This window comes from Myotis lucifugus, unplaced genomic scaffold (assembly GCF_000147115.1).
Source record: "Myotis lucifugus unplaced genomic scaffold, Myoluc2.0 scaffold_74, whole genome shotgun sequence".
NCBI lineage: Eukaryota > Metazoa > Chordata > Mammalia > Chiroptera > Vespertilionidae > Myotis > Myotis lucifugus.
The window spans coordinates 3759402-3775446 of NW_005871122.1; the positions used below are offsets into that span (position 1 = coordinate 3759402).

General features: G+C 40.3%; 1 pseudogene; it reads right to left on the bottom strand.

Annotated features, from left to right (window-relative positions):
* The window catches only part of LOC102441937, a 51429-nt pseudogene extending 35729 nt beyond the window's left edge, over nt 1–15700 (bottom strand).
* Nucleotides 15701–16045: the final 345 nt, after the last annotated feature.

Below are 16045 nucleotides of genomic sequence, written 5' to 3' on the forward strand. Positions count from 1 at the left end.
TCTTCCCCCCCCCCCATACTCCTCTCCCAGTTCCCGCCCCACCCTCCGCCTCACTCCCACCCACTGTCCTCATCCATAGGTGCACGATTTTTGTCCAGTCTCTTCCCGCATCTCCCATTCCCCTTTCCCCCCCAAGAATAGTTAGTCCATTCCCTTTTTATGTCCCTGATTCATTATAATCACCAGTTCATTCTGTACATCAGATTATTTATTCATTTGATTCTTAGATTCACTTGTTGATAGATGCATTTTTGTTGTTCACAATTTGTATCTTTACCTTTTTTTTCTTCCTCTTCTTAAAGGATACCTTTTAGCATTTCGTATAATACTGGTTTAGTGGTGATGAACTCCTTTAGCTTTTCCTTATCTGTGAAGATCTTTATCTGACCTTCAATTCTGAATGATAGCTTTGCTGGATAAAGTACTCTTGGTTGTAGGTTCTTGCTATTCATCACTTTGAATATTTCTTGCCATTCCCTTCTGGCCTGCAAAGTTTCTGTTGAGAAATCAGCTGACAGTCGTATGGGTATTCCCTTGTAGGTAATTGAGTCTCTTTCTCTTGCTGCTTTTAAGATTCTCTCTTTGTCTTTTGCTCTTGGCATTTTAATTATGATGTGTCTTGGTGTGGTCCTCTTTGGATTCCTTTTGTTTGGGGTTCTCTGCGCTTCTTGGACCTGTAAGTCCATTTCTTTCACCAGGTGGGGGAAGTTTTCTGCCATTATTTCTTCAAATAGGTTTTCAATATCTTGCTGTCTCTCATCTTCTGGCACCCCGATAATTCTGATATTAGTGCGCTTGAAGCTGTCCCAGAGGCTCCTTACACTATCTCCATATTTTCGGATTCTTTTTTCATTTTGCTTTTCCGGTTGGGTGTTTTTTGCTTCTTCGCATTTCAAATCTTTGACTTGATTCTTGCGCTCCTCTGGTCTGCTATTGGGTATAATATTCTTTATTTCAGTCAGTGTATGCTTAGTTTCTAGTTTCTTTATCGTAGCACCGAGGGTCTCATTAGTTTTCGTGAGGCTCTCCTCAAGTTTATTGCAAGCCCTCAAAATTGCGTTTTTTAGCTCTATATCCTCCATTTCTGTCATATATTTTTGTCTCCGCATTTTTTATGCTTTCTTGGTGCACCCCCTTGTGGTCTTTGTGCGCAGTCTTGTTCTAGTTAAGCCTTGATTGTTGTAGTTAATACTAGAGGGATTTGACCACCAGGCCGACTGGTTATGAGAATCAGCTGTGGGAAAACTTCTGTCCTCTGGGGAGGTGCTAATCTAGCCTTTGCCTGAGGCAATCCGGCAAATGGCTCTGCGCAGGGCTTGGGCGGGGCGGGATCAACAGGGCGGGCGGAGGGAGCAGTTATGGCTGCTCTCAGTCCCGTTCCCAGAGGCTCTGCTTCTCAGAACCCTGGCAACCGCTGCAAACCTCGGAGAGAAAGCTGCCCTCATGTTCCAACTGATGCTAGACAATCCCGCTTCTCCCGTTTGAGTCTGAGTCCCTAGAGACTCACCCGGATCTGGAGCTCAGAGTCTGAGACTCCCTCCTGATTGCAAAGGACAACCGTGCCCTCAGCCACCAGCCCGCTTTGCGCGCGCACCTCCGCACCTTTAAATTTTCCACACTGCGCCTCCTCTGAGCCTAGGAATGCTGTTGTCCTTCCTTCTAGTTGAAGAGTCTCTCCTCAGCCAGCCTTCCTGTGGTTCTGGGTGATGTCCGTTCTGTCTTTTAGTTGTATTTTTGAAGTGGTTGTTTGCGGCAGCAATCTCCGGTGTTTACCTATGCTGCCATCTTGGTGGTCTCCAATGTTCCTTCTTTTTACAGCACCACAGTATTACATTGCATAGATGTACCACAGTTTTTTAATCCACTCATCTGCTGATGGGCATGTAAGCTGGTTTCAAATCTTAGCTATTGTAAAATGTGCTGTTATGAACATACAGGTGCATATATGCTTTCTGATTGGTGTTTCTGATTTCTTGGGATATATTCCTAGGAGTGGGATGATTCTTAATCAGCCAGTGATAGTACTCAGATTCTATAGAAGTTTGCTTTGCAATGACCCCACACAACTGTACTCTATACATTCCTTTGGTGGAGACCTGTAAAGCCACAAGGTCCACATCTTTCTCTGAAGTTTTGTTTCTTTGCAAGGGTCCTATGATAGATGGAAAATATCTTGGTTCTTCATGACCTCAGAGACTATATAACCTGACCACATTTGAGTAGAGGCTTGATGCAACATACAGACTGGATTTATTTTGGAAGAGCTATCACATATAGGAGCAAGTTCTATGTACTCCTAAGTCCTATTTCCATTGGTCAACTTTGTGCAATAACCTTATGACATATTTTACCTTAGAAATTCCTTCAAATGCTTTCATTTAAGAAATTCTGAATTAACCAATTGCCTCCATAAACAACCTTTCCTTATTTTAAACTTTTAAATATATTATACTAGTGGCTCTGTACATGAAATTCATGCACATTAAAAGGTAATTAATTAGAGGAAATATTTTAATATTGCTATTTGTCTTTTCTCTATAAGAGAAGTGTCAAGGATGAAAGAAAATTAGTAAAATGTATATGAAAATCTCCCTCCTGTCAGAGTCTGGGGCACGCCACAGGACCCAGAGTCAAGTCCCCACCCACCTGCACATGCCTTGAAATAGCACGACACCCAGACCCCATCAAGCCCCGCCGGGCAGGGGAAGCAGCCTCAGGTCCCCCCTGCCTGGCACTGGGCAGGAGGTGTGGTCTCAGGTCCCCCAGCCTGGCCTCAGGTCCTCCGGCCCTGGCGTGACAGCATGGCGGTGTGATGGTGTGATGACCATTTGCATATTAGCTCTTTATTATATAGGATGTTCTTAGCATTTTTATGTGAATGCCATCTTATGTTTCCTTTTCATATTGAATTTAATGCCATCTTATGTTTCCTTTTCATATTGAATTTTATATGCAAACTAGAGGCCTGATGTACAAAATCCATGCACTGGGGGAGGGCTGTCCCTCAGCCCGGCCTGAACCATCTTCAATCTGGAACTGCTGGCTCCTAACTACTCGCCTGCCTGCCTGATTGCCCCTAACCGCTTCTGCACCCTAACTGCTCCCCTGCCGGCCTGATTGACGCCTAACTGCTCCTCTGTTGGCCTGATCACCCCCAACTGCCCTCCCCTGCTGGCCCAATTGCCCCCAACTGCCCTCCCTGCAGGCCTGGTTGCCTCTAACTGGGTTTTTTTCCCATTAAAAACATATAATTTATGTTAATATGTAATTAGCTTAACATTGCTATTTTAAAATTAAAAATATTTTTTAATTCCTCAGTTTGAATATAGGTAGTTATCACCCATATAAGCAAAAGCTCCTTGGGGTCCTTAATAAATTTTAACAGTGTTAAGGGGTCCTGAGATTCAGTATGCTAAACAGTCGGAAAACACTGAGTGGTGACAAATGAGGTATTAAGTGAATATGTCAGGTGACGAATTTGTGTTTTACAGGAATCCTCTGGAATATTGATACTTTACCCCAAAGTAGTAAACAGTAAATATATATATATATATATGTGTATATATATATATATATATATACATACATATATATTACCTTTACGACCGAATGACCAGAATGACTGGAACGACTGGTCACTATGATGTGCACTGACCACAAGGAGGGAGATGATCAACACAGGAGCTGCCCCCTGGTGGTTAGTGTGCTCCCACAGCAGGAGTGCTGTTCAGCCAGAAGCCTGGCTCATGGCTGCAAGCACAGCTGGGGCTGTGGGAGCCACTCCCACCTCCGCAGCAGCGCTACTGAGCGGTGGTGGTAGGTGCAGCAGGGCCGGGATGAGCTGCAGCAGCTCTGGCTTGGGCTCCTCCCCGGCCACCTTGCTGCTTCAACACTGCTGTATCCTGCGATCCACAGCCTGCAGGGATTGGGCCGAAACTGGCAGTCCAACATCCCCCAAGGTGTCCTGGATTGCGAGAAGGTGCAGGCCAGCCTGAGTGAGCCCACCCATGCATGAATCCATGCACTGGGCCTCTAGAATATATATAAACTTTAATGGTTTTATTCAAGTGATTTGATTGACAGGTTAAATGTTAATTATATTTTGCCGAAACCGGTTTGGCTCAGTGGATAGAGCGTCGGCCTGCGGACTGAAAGGTCCCAGGTTCGATTCCGGTCAAGGGCATGTACCTGGGTTGCGGGCACATCCCCAGTGGGGCGTGTGCAGGAGGCAGCTGATTGATGTTTCTAGCTCTCTATCTCTCTCCTTTCCTCTCTGTAAAAAATCAATAAAATATAAAAAAAATGTTAATTATATTTCTGTTGTGCTAATTTCAATCAATCACCCCACTGATATTTTTTGTAATTTAAGTCAGGTTGTCAATTCTATGGCAGTCACGTGAAATGCTTGCAAGAGTGTTAATTTGAGGGATTAGGAAGTACCCGGCAGCCATCTGGGCCCTCCCCCAAAGTCCTCTTTTTATGTTTAATATGCATCTTTCTTGGTGGCACTTTTATTTTTTACTATCAGATAACATTTTTTTTTCTATTACAAATTGTCTTAAGCAATCTGATTTGGATATAGAGAGGACAGTAGGTTGTGTAATTACAGCAAAATTGCTTTACAAAAGGTTTGGTATCTCTCCCTTGCCATTTTATGGAGTTCAGTTATATTAAAAAGTCTTGGTACATTAGGAATTTCTTGAGTTGTAGCCTTAACATAAAAGTCAGCCACCACAGTTCCCTGGTATTCAGGGTATGAGCTTCAACTTCACTGATAGCAATTTGTGAGGACAATAACAGTGCAGAGAGGAGATCAGCAACCCGAGGCCCATTTTCATTGGTGTTCCCCTTGGTGTTAAAAATCTTTGTTTCCAGAGCATACCAAAAATTCTACCAAGTCATATCTGCTATTGGTGTGAATATTTTCATTTTTTCTTTCTTTTTATTGTTGACCATATTACAGATGTCCCTCAATGCCCCCCTCCCTTTACTTCCCTTCTTCCAAACTTAAGTATAATTTTTAAGATTGTGGCAACAAAAAAAGGCACATTTTATTGTAGGAGTGGAAGGGGAAAGTGGTTAAGACAAATGATCCCATTCTATAGAGGAATCTATTTACATGTGGCAGAGCTGACAGTGATGGATTTTCAGATTCTGAATGCAGCTCACTGACTCTTCCATGATATGGGTTTTGCACTTTAAAAGTAGAACAGGTAGCAGATGGAAACCCATGTGTCTGAAACCATTTTCTGAACTTGTGAATGTTTTTCCTGTTCCTTAATGATCACTATAATTATATGTGTTATTTTGGTTAGGTCTATGGAGGAAAAACCTACCGAGCTACATCAAAAAAAGCTTGTTCTAATTTTATTTATTTAGTTATTAAAATATGATGGCAACATCAAAGATACCTAAATACTTAAATTTTATTAAGAAATTAAATTATTTATATCTGAACATTTTCTCTTTAACTTAAATAATGTTACAGGTTAAAAATTAAACATAATATTTAGTTTAATTATATGGGACATTTGTTGAGAATCATACTGATTATTCCATGAAATGGCTTTTGAACTGCACAGATTGAAAAAGTCTAAATGCAACATAAACAGGAATAAAAAGAACATTAGATGGGAATACTAGGAAACTAGTTGTTGGTCTGTTTATAGAAATAATGTTAATGCTTAAAATTTTAGTTTAAATGTGGCTAGCTCATTTTCTGCTCTATATTTGTATTTATTTTTGTATATTTTGCAAATGGTGCACATAAATGGCTAATGTATTTTGTTTAGCATATTTAGACCTATTTGGACTATCTTAGTTTTATTTATTTTATATATGTATTATATTTGTACTTTATATCCATACTAAATTATGAGAAAAAACAGAAGTGTTCTCAATTCTTTAAAGGAATAAAGATAATATTCTAGGCCAGATTTTTAAAAATATTTGTTCAGATAAAGAGTGTTCCTATGGAATTTCATAAAGGTTCAGGTAAAAAACATCTTAATGAAATCATTTTGGAATTATTGCATAGTTATCCTCTCAGAAATTTATACTGCATATTAGGATGAGTTTAAAGAAGAAAATGGAAAATAATGCTGGCAGAGAAGTAGAGAAATAGATGTCTTTATATATTGCTGGTAAGAGTTTAAAATAATGTAGCCACTGTAGAAAAAAATTTCAGTGGTTTCTCAAAAGGTTAAACATGGAATTACCATATAACCTAGCAATTCTACTCTTGTGCATATACCCAAGAGAAATGAAATGTTCACACAAGAACTCATACATGAATGTTTACGGTAGCATTATTTATAATAACCAAAAGGTAGAAGCAGCCTACATATCCTCTAATGGATTAGTAGATAAACAAATTGCCATAACATATTACATATATTGTATATAATATATATTATATAAAATTAAATCATATATTACATAATTATATTATATATTACATTACGTATATACATATTGCATATAATTTAGCTTTAAAAAAGAACATACTACTGACACATGATGCAACTTGGATGAATCTTGCAAACCAGCAATGTGTGAGATAGAAGCCAAGCTTAAAAGGTTACATATTGTATGATTTATATTATATGTCCAAATAGGAAAATCCAGAGAGATGGGAAAGCAGATTAGAGGTAACCAGAGTACTTAGGGGAAGGGGCAGGAATGACAATGACTATCTAAAGAAAATGTGATGTTTTTATGATGTGAGGAAACATTTTTGAAACTAGAAAGAGCTAGTGATTGCACAATATTGTGAATACATTAAATACTAATGAATTGTGTACTTTAAAATTATTAATTGTAAACTATGTGAGGATTGCCTCAACTTTAAGAAATCATGCATAATTATATTTTCTTTGTTAAAATGATAACTCTAAAACCTGCTTAAATTTCTAAAAGTTTATTATGTTTTCCAATCCAGAGTGTAATATATCTATTTTACCTTTCATATATTTTTTCCTGGAATTGAAGTATCTAGCATTTTAGTCATTAGTGATATAATATAATGTAGCTAAGTTTTTTAGTATGGAACTGTTATTTTATTAACCTATAAAATGGAGGACAACCTTCACTAAACAAGTTATGGTACATATATAAAATATTAAGGTAGTAAGCATTAATTATAAATAAAACACTATACATTGCCTTGCAAAATTTCACACAATGGTTCAATATATTTTGTGTGACATGCATCTTAATTAAGCTTAATGGAGTTAGTGATTGCAGTAATAACATTTGAATAATAATTATTTTGGAATATATCTAATAGTAAAGTACATTTAAAAATAACAATAATAAAATTTTATACATAAAATTAATGTAGAATAGTAAAAAATACTTAGAGTTCCATTTATTTACTGGATATTTTAGTATAAGTTACAATGAATTCTAGAAAGTATCACTATTATTGTTATGCTTTAGAGTTTGGCAAACTAGAGATAATCAAGATATGCAGTATATGGTTACTGTATAATTTTTACAAGATTGTTTTTTAATTCATTATTTAAGGCTTAGAAACTAATGATACATTGAACTAAAATTGCTTTCCTCTTTTCATCATAAAAGGGCATGCTATAAATAATTAGTATTACATTGTATTTAATTGTAATATGTATTTCAACTTAATTGTCATTTGTTTTTGAACTTGAATTGCACATTAAGTTATTGGAGAAAAAAAGAAACTTAGTATGTTCTGACTAATATTCCCTCAGTTATGGTGTATATTCAGTGATATTCTTAATAGGGTCGTTATGCATACTATGAACTTATCTATCTGTTTTGTGATATATTTCTGGAAAGACTGGTCTGAAAGCACAGTTAATTTTGTCAGTTATGACTTTTCAATGGTTAATTATAGAAACACAACTCAACTTGCTTTTAATAAGTAAAATAATTTATTTTCTTGTACAATTAGAAAGTCCAGGGTTGTTTTAGCTTCAGGAATGGTAGGATCCAAGAACTGAGATGATTTCATTAGGAATCGGTCTTTCTGCATCTCATGTCTCTGCTTATCTTTCCGTGGTATGATTTCTGGGCAAACGCTTTGCAAATGTTGTTAAATATAGCCATCAGCAACTTCAGAATTCCATCTTGACATTTTGTTAACTTCATTAGCAAAAGTTCACTTCTTTCCAAATATTTCAAGTAATTTAAGGTTCTCCTTGGCTTGGTTGAGTCATGCCTGTCCCTGAATCTATCACTGTAGACAACCACTTGGTGCTCTGATGAGCCAGGCCTACATAATGTTCTCTAAGAATTGGAATGTGAGTCTAATGTTCAGAGTACTCATAAACTGAAGAGTGAAGAAGGAGTATTCACCAGAGAAATATCATGGAAACCTCACTAGGAGAAAGGTAGATACAGGTTCAACAGCCTAAAAACATTCATGTCCACGAAATTTAATAACAACATCAGCCATTTTGCAGCTGAAGCACTGCCTCTGTAATGTAATTAGTCATTAGACACTGGTGACAATGTAAGTTAAGTTGTACACATACACATTGAAAGAAAGTTGTATAAGCAATGTGCTTTTCTACAGAAATATATCTCAGGTACTAGTAAATGTGAGCGATGTTTACATCTTAGAAAAGAAGCATTCTATGTAGCTTGAATCAGGAAATTGAATGCTATCAATGTTGCAAGTAGAATAGAGGCTGCACATGGTGAACATTTGTATATTACATTGATTCCTATAATAAATGGAAATAAAGATCAAATAACAGCCACTCTAGGATTAATAGTGCATCAAATAATGAGAAAGACATCATATTGCACATGAACACTAAGAAGCATACTTTTTAAGAAGTCAAAATATTACCTATCACACATGAAAAGTTATGGCTACCATAATTTTAAAAAGCAGGAAGAAAGGTGCTAGCATTCTTAAATGTAAAGCAATGTTACAACCTAAAATATACTCTTATTAATCAATTTTCAATGGTATTTTTATATTCTAATTTAAAAATAATATTCTTTTTATTTTTCAAATAAATGTTGATGCCCAATCTCAGCTCCTCAGGAGAGACTTACCAATAAAATTCAGTAATTTATTTTTTAATAATTATGTGCCAGCCACCCTAGCATTAGATAAAAAAGCAAACCTGAGTAAAACATAGCAAATTTGATTTTCAGATGTCTCAGAGTTCACTATTATTTATCATGACAAGAGGGTACTTTTAATCTAATCTTCTGTTTATTCCTTGCAGTGTACTTTTGTTTCTGCTGTCATTCTTCATTTCCTACTGGTTGTTTTTCATAGTTTCTATATCTCTTTTTCAGGCTGTTGAATATCCTTATAATCATCACTCTTAACTCTATACCTGATAAATTGCTTATCTCTATTTCATTTAGCTCTTCTGCTGAAGAATTGGGGTTTATGAAAAAATACTTCAAGTCACTAATCATCAAAGAGGTGCAAATAAATATGACAAAGAGATATCTCTTCACACCTGCAAGAATGGCTACCATAAAAAAATCAACAAATGACAAGTGCTGGCAAGGATGTAGAGAAAAAAGAGCCATACTGCACTGCTGGTGGGAATGCAGACTGGTGCAGCCATTATGGAAAACAGTATGGAGTTTCCTCAAAATATTAAAAATGGAACTGCCATTTGACCCAGTGATCCCACTTTTAGGGTAATATCCTAAGAAACCTGAAACACCAATCAGAAAGGATATATGTATCTCTATATTCATGGCAGCATTATTTACAGTAGCTAAGATTTGAAACAGCCCAAGTGCCCATCAGCAGAAGAGTGGATGAGAACGCTGTGGTACATTTACACAATGGAATACTATGAAGCAGTAAAAAAGAAGGATCTCTTACCTTTTGAGACAGCATGGTGGGACCTGGAGAATATTATGCTTAGCAAAATAAGCCAGTCAGAGAAAGGCAAGTGTCACATGATCTCTCTTTTATGTGAATACTAGAGGCCTGGTGCACAAAATTTGTGCATGAGGGGGGAGGGTCCCTTCAGCCCAGCCCGCACCCTCTCCAACCCAGGACCCTTTGGGGGATGTCTGACTGCCGGTTTAGGCCCGATCCCACGCCAAAACCGGCAGTCAGACATCCCTCTCAAAATCCTGGACTGTTGGCTCCTAACTGCTCACCTGCCTGCCTGCCTGATTGCCCCTAACTGCTGCCCCCCTGCAAGCCTGATCACCCCCAACTGCCTCCCCCCACCAGCCTGGTTGCCCCCACCCAGCCCCCTGCCAACCTGGTTGCCCCCAACTGCGCCTCCTGCTGGCCTGGTCACCCCACACAGCCTGCTGCTCAGTTGTTTCGTCGTTCTCACTAACCCCCCTACCAGCCTAGTTGCCCCACACAGCCTGTTCGGTCGTCCGTTCAGTTGCGATGGTTGCTTAGGCTTTTATATAGATAGATAATAAACAAAATAAACTGATGAACAATATAGATCCAGAGACATAGAAGCATGAAACAGACTGTCAAATATCAGAAGGAAGGTAGGAGTGGGTGGGTGGGTGGGAAGAGATCAACCAAATAATTGTATGCATATATGCATAACCCAGGGACACAGACAATTGGGTGGTGAAGGCCTGGTGCAGGGGGTCGGGTATGGCTAATAGAGGTCAATGTGGGGAAAAGGGGGACATATGTAATACTTTCAACAGTAAAGATTAAATAAATTTTTGTAATGTAAATAAAAATATGTCAAGTGAAAAAAAGGGAGAAAACATTCCATAATGAAGGCATATTGTGAAAGATTGTATGGAGGTATGCAGGAATAAGGCATTTTTTAAAAATTCTTTATTAGTTAAGGTATTACAAATGTGTCCTCATCCCCCCCATTAAACCTCCATCCTCCCCCATACACACTCATGCTCTCATCCTCCTGTTGTCCATGTCCATTGGTTTGGCTTATATGCATGCATATAAGTCCTTTGGTTGATCTCTTCCCCTTGCCCCCTCCCTCCCCTGGCATTTAAATAGATTGGTTTATTAAGTGTCTATGGTTCATGAAGTAGTCACAAATAGAATTTCTGGGGCTGATATCTATAATAAAATAAGCATAATATGCTAATTAGACAAGACAGCTGAATGACCTTCTAGATGTCCTTCTGAATGAAGCCACGGTGACGGGGGCTGAGGCAGAGGTGGTTAGGGGCGGTCAAGCAGGCAGGCAGAGTGGTTAAGGGCAATCAGGCAGGCAGGTGAGCATTTAGGGGCAATCAGGCAGGCAGCAGTTAGGAGCCAGCAGTCCCTGATTGCGGGTACAGGCCAGGCTGAGAGACCCCCCTTCCCAACCTCGTGTGCACGAATTTTGTGCACCAGGCCTCTAGTTGATATATAACTATATAAAGAGCTTGGATTTTATCCATAGATCCACAATCCTGGAAGTTTGGCCTAAGAAACTATTTACATTCTTAAAAAGTCAATGACTCCAAAGAGCTTTAGCCTAGTTGGATAATTTAGGTGGACAGTCTACATAGTAGAAATTAAAACTCTGAAATATTAAAATACTTAGTTAGTATTATTTAATTGAGTCCTGAAGATCTTAACATTTCAATTTAGAGCAAACTATTGCATTTATTAATATCATTACCAATCATTTCTGAAATCTAAGTATTTAGAAGCTGTGAGAGATACAAGTTTTCCAAAACTCCAATTTTTATTTAAAAACATGCATTTTAACATTGATATTGGGTTCTGTTATTTGCTCTCCAGAAGTGACTATCTTTTTTCATTTTCAATAAAATGTCTGTCATATCCCCAAGTCTGCATAATCTAGCTTTCTGTCATTCTTTTAAATAAAAGTGATGTTCAATAAAAATGCAAGTAGTTCAGTTCAGATAGAAAACAATCATTCATGTGATTTCCTCAAGACAACTGTTATATGATATGCAGCAGAAATTCTTTATGTTTACTTCCATTTTTTTTTCACGCATATAATGAGAAGAGAGTATTCAAGGTCAAGATTTCATACTATTAATATTTGTACTGCTTTTTGAAGAGCATTCTTAAATTAATCTATGCAACAGTCACTTTTAAAAAATTACAGTATAACAGTGAATAATATAACGATTTCTGGAACACCTTGGTGCCATTGTCTTAATTCATGCCAAGATGCATGCAATTTTACCCAACATCATTTTTGTACCAGTAGTGCAAATGTCAATACAGTGAAAAGGGATGATAACTTTCAATACTATTATGAATATATTTTTTTATTCTCATAAATGCATTGAAAGTGTCTTGGTGATCCCCAGCATCTTTGGAACACACTTTGAGAACTGCTCTCATAGTGAGAAATAAGGAAAGATTCAAAGCTGATGAAGCAAAACATATATATATATAAAGTGGGTTGGGGCCAGTTGAGGTGGGCAAAGAGGGATGAAATGGTGATGAAAAGACACTTTACTTTGGACGATGGACACACAATATAGTGTGCAAATGATGTTTCACTGAGTTTCACACTTGCCACCTGTACTCCTATTAATTCAATTAAAAATTCCAAATAGGTGCAAGGAATGGTAAATATGTTTTTATGTTCATCCTACCTAATAAAAGAGTAATATGCAAATTGACCATCACTCCAACACAAGATGGCCACCCCCATGTGGTGAAAGATGGCCTCCCCCATGTGGACACAAGATGGCCGCCACAAGATGGCCAGCAGGGAAGGGAAGTTGTGGGCGATCAGGCCAGCAGGGGAGGACAGTTGGGGGAACCAGGTCTGCAGGGAAGGACAGTTGGGGGGGATCCAGGCCTGCAGAGGAGGGCAGTTAGGGGGGACCAGGCCTGCAGGGGAGAGCAGTTGGGGGGGACCAGACCTGCAGGGGGAGGGCAGTCAGACATTCCTCAAGGGGCCCCAGATTGGAGAGGGTGCAGGCTGGGATGAGGGACACACACACACACACACACACGTGCATGAATTTTGTGTACCGGGCCTCTAGTACATATATACTAGAATATAATAAATTTAGCATATTTGTGTTCTGTAAATTTAATTGATTTCACATAAGGAATGGGCAGGGCTGGAGAGAGGCAAGTTCCAGAGTTTTCAGTATCTATACTAATAAAAGGGCAATATGCAAGTTAACCATCACTCTGTGACAAAGCTGGCAGCGCTGGCCAGAGCCATAGAGCCAGCAGAGCGGGCTGCAGGCTTGGCTTCATTTGTCGCCCTGGCGAAGAAGGAGGCCAATATTCCCGCTCGCCCAGGCCGGCCGCTGAGGGAGACATGCGGGTAGTGAGCAAGGTTACCTGTCTGGGGGTTCCAAAACTGCTGTTGGTTCCTTTCACTGCTGATTCCCCTCCTCGCAGGTGTCCTCCACGCAAAAGCCATTCTGTGCAAATATGTCATGTCCTAATGGGTGAATCCTAAACCAAATGAGTGTCACACCTGGGCAACCTACCTCCCGTTAGAAAAAGGACCTGGGAGGAGGGGTTTAGGAATCACTGAAGCCATCGTGACCTGCTCGGTCTTTGGAATTGCTGACAAACACAGGCAGTCTGAGACCCTCCCACACACCACCTGAGCTAAACCTGAGAACCAAGACATTTCCAAGGCCCAAAGTTGACAAGGGTGAGGGAGCAGGGGAGCAAAGCAAGCTGAACAGCCAACTCAACCAAAGACGCAGGAGCCTAAGATAACGCAGAGAATGTCCTGGCCACCGATGCTCTCCCGCAGACGTGGTGCCCACACGCAGCTGGGGGGAGGGGGTGTGTATGTGCAGAATTTAAGGCCACCGGCAGGAGGGAAAGTGAGGCATGCCTAAGGATTGTTTGTACGTGTCCCACAGTCGAGAGGCAGAGTCAGAATCAAGAAGGGAGTCTTACCTCAGCGCTGGAGTGTTTAAAAGTATCTAAAAATAGCAGCCCCAGTGCCGAGTCCATCACCATGTTTGCAGCGGATGGGAGGTACACAGAGGACTTCCGGGGCAGCCCTATAACCTCGGCGGTGACAGGCTCTGGAGAGGGAGAGACTGCAGAACTTCTGGTGTCCAAATATGGCCGCCCCCATGCTGCTAGCACCGCAAACCTTGGCCTATAAGGAAGATTGGTGCTGCTGGAAGTCGCTGGCCCCGCCTTCTACAGCATGGCAGAGAAAGGCTGAGAGAGGAGAGGCAGGTATGGTGGCTCCAGTGGTCCAAATCCTGTCGTTGCCTCACGTTACCTAGCCTCGGCGCCCTCCAGGGCAGCCTCAGTGCCAGTGCAGAGGAGGCTTTGGAGAGGGTGGTGGTGAGGAGAATGCCTCCGACTCTAGATACCCAGTGAAACCGCCATCAAGAGCCTTTCTAGGGCTGGCAGGAAAACATGGCAATGAGTGAAGAATAATGTCTCAAAATGAAGAGGTTGTTTTTTGTGTGTTTTTTTTTTCTCATCAGCAAAATGTGAATATTACCTAACCCACAGACTTTGCAAGAATTAATTGAAATAAAATTCCAGAAATTGTATAACAACCAGGCTGAAGTGGATAAGTTGGTTGAGCTTGAGCGTGGTCCTGTGCACAGAAAGGTTGCAGGTTTGATTCCAGGTCAGGGCACATACCTGGGTTTCAAGTTGGATCCCTGGTCGGGGCTCCTAAGGAAGGCAACTGAAAAGATATTTCTTACATTGATGTTTCTCTCTATATATACCTCTCCCTTCTACTCTCTCTAAAAATCAATGGAAAAATGAACTAATGCCATATCTACAAACATGGATAATCTGGAAAAAAAAAGTGGGGGGGGCCCTAACCAGTTTGGCTCAGTGGATAGAGCATTGGCCTGCAGACTAAAGGGTCCCAAGTTCAATTCCAGTCAAGGGCATGTACCTTGGTTGCAGGCACATTCCCAGTTGGGGGTATGCAGGAGGCAGCTGATTGATGTTTCTCTCTCATCGATGTTTCTAACTCTCTATCCTTCTCCCTTCCTCTCTGTGAAAAAAATCAATAAGATATATTTAGAAAAAAAAACAGTAAAAGAGGTTGAATATGTACTGTATAATTTAAAGTGTGTAAAATAATATAACTTTTTATCAGCATATATGTTATCTATACTAATAAAAGGGTAATATGCTATTTAGACAGGACATCTTTTGGACATCCATCTGGATGTCCTTCCAGACAAAGCCACGGTGGCGGGGGCCAAGGCAGGAGCAGTTAGGAGCAATCAGGCCGGCAGGGGAGGGCACTTAGAGGTGACCAGGCTGTCATGGGAGGGCACTTAGGGGTGACCAGGCTGGCAGGGGAGGGCATTTAGGGGAGACCAGGCTGGTGGGGGGCAGTTAGGGGTGATCAGGCTGGCAGGCAGAGGCAGTTAGGGGTGATCAGGCAGGCAGGGGAGCAGTTAGGGGCAATCAGGCCAGCAGACAGAGGTGCTTAGGGGTGATCAGGCAGGCATGCAGAGGCGGTTAGGGGTGATCAGACAGGCAGAGAGGTTAGGGGCGATCAGGCAGGCAGAGAAGCAGTTAGGGATATCAGGCAGGCAGGCAGGTTAGCGGTTAGGAACCAGCGGTCCCGGATTGCGAGAGGGTGCAGGCCGGGCTGAGGGACCCCACCCATGCATGAATTTTGTGCACCAGGCCTCTAGTAAATATATAAATCTATAGCATCTGTCATCTTAATGGTTCCCCTTAGATGTACAACACTCACAATCGTGTTAGCCTCTGAGGAGTCAGATCAATCAAACCTGAAGTAGTAATCTTTGAAGCTTCTGTTGGGGAAGAGTCTATAACCATCTTACTCTAGTGGCTTTTAAATGTTTTCTGATGGGATTCCCAGAGTGGAACCATTGATCTTGACCTCCTCTCAGGTGTCTTATGATCTCTTAGCTCCAGATTTATGACCTATTGCCTGCTGTAATTTTAAACATTCCTGTTTGTTCTCCCACCTGCTTGCCTCATGATTTCTGACATTACTTTCCACAATAAGGTTCATTTTCTTAGTTTGAAATGAACCATCAAATTATAGAATTAGACTTTTAATTTTTCCTCCTTATTGGGTTTCTCTCTTCCTATTGAGTCTTTCTTGTGGTTTTGTTTGGGAAGGTCTCTGGAGTCTCTTCTTTTTTAAAATTAAATTTA